Source organism: Cannabis sativa, chromosome 3 (assembly GCF_029168945.1).
Source record: "Cannabis sativa cultivar Pink pepper isolate KNU-18-1 chromosome 3, ASM2916894v1, whole genome shotgun sequence".
Lineage (NCBI taxonomy): Eukaryota > Viridiplantae > Streptophyta > Magnoliopsida > Rosales > Cannabaceae > Cannabis > Cannabis sativa.
Genome location: NC_083603.1, coordinates 69,178,562 through 69,180,289, shown reverse-complemented (window position 1 = coordinate 69,180,289; position 1,728 = coordinate 69,178,562).

The window sequence follows — 1,728 nt, the reverse complement described above, 5'->3', positions numbered from 1 at the left end:
TGGCGAATAGTAAGCAAAGGATGATCTCCTTCCAGCTTGACCAAACGAACATAAATGGTGGAGTACTCATTTCACATAAGCTGAAATATCATTTATACGGGGTCAAGTGTTTTAAGGATAAAATACATAGTAGGGTGTAACGGTAATCTAATCCCTTTACAATGTAGATCATTCATATAGAGGATCATTGATCAAATTAGGATTATAACAATGGATAACTAATGATGTGTCTATATGGTGGAACATATAGAGCATTCTATATACTGAGAGTGCAATTCTAAGTTCTATGCGTGGATTCAACGAAGAATTAATAAGTTAGTGAATTTTAGTAATAACTTCTTGATCTACTTATTGGAAGCTCGGTTATATAGACCCATGGTCCCCCACTAGTTGAGATAATATTGCTTGTAAGACTCATGTAATTGGTTTTGATTAATCAATTATAATTCTCAAGTTAGACTATGTCTATTTGTGAATTTTTCACTAAGTAAGGGCGAAATTGTAAAGAAAGAGTTATTAGGGGCATATTTGTTAAGTATGATACTTTGTATGGTTCAATTAATAAATATGATAAATGACAATATTATTTAATAATTATTTATAGTTATTAAATAGTTAGAATTGACATTTAAATGGTTGAATTAGAAAATTGGCGTTTTTGAGAAAATCAGATACGAAATCGATAAAACTGCAAAATTGCAAAAAGTGAGGCCCAAATCCAATAAGCCATGGCCGGCCACTTTTTTAGGTATTATCCTCTGATATTTTCATTATTTTAATGCCAAATAATTCAAACCTAACCCTAGTGGAATGCAATAAATAGATAGTGAAGGTTTCAGGAAAATTACACTTTTCATTCAGAAAAACCTGAGCCTCTCTCTCTACCTTTGGCCGCCACTCTCTCTCTCTCTCTCTCTCTCTCTCTCTCTCTCTCTCTCTCTCTCTCTCTCTTCTTCCTTAATATTTTGAAACCTTTAGTGATTAGAGTAGTGCCCACACACAGCAAGTAATACCTCAATCATAGTGAGGAAGATCGTGAAGAAAGATTTTCAGCAAAAGGAGTTTCAACATCAAAGATTCACAGAAAGAGATCCAGGTCTAGATCTTGATAATACTCTGCGACAGAAAGGATACAAGGGTTAGAGATCTGAACGGAAGGAGTCATTTAATTTCGATGCACCCAATGTAAGGTTTCCTAAACTTTATATGTGTTTATTTCATCGTTTTTGAAAGTTCATATTTAGGGTGTTAATCAACATACTTGTGAGTAGATCTAAGATCCTAGTAAAATAATTTCCAATAGTTGCAATAGGAAGCTTAAAAACACTCATCAAATAAGTTGGAATAGCTTGAAGAATAGATTTGATAAGTACCTCTCTCTCAATAGTAGAAATGAAACTTCGCTTCCACCCTTGAACACGCTTCCTGACCTTCTCACAGATCCCCTCGAACATCCACTTTCTGTTTCTACCAATCACCGTAGGCAAGCCTAAATACTTACTATGGGTAGTTATAAATATCAACACCAATACTTGTAAAACCCTGTCTCGATCTTCTTGGTTCACAGTCAGACTAAAGGTGATAACAAACTTCTCAAAGTTAATCTTCTGACTAGAGGTAGCCTCATAAATTAGAAGGATATGCTTAATAGTTTCAGTATCACCTCGATTAACCCTACAAAACACAAGACTATCATTTGCAAAAAAACAAGTGAGTTACAAGTGGCCT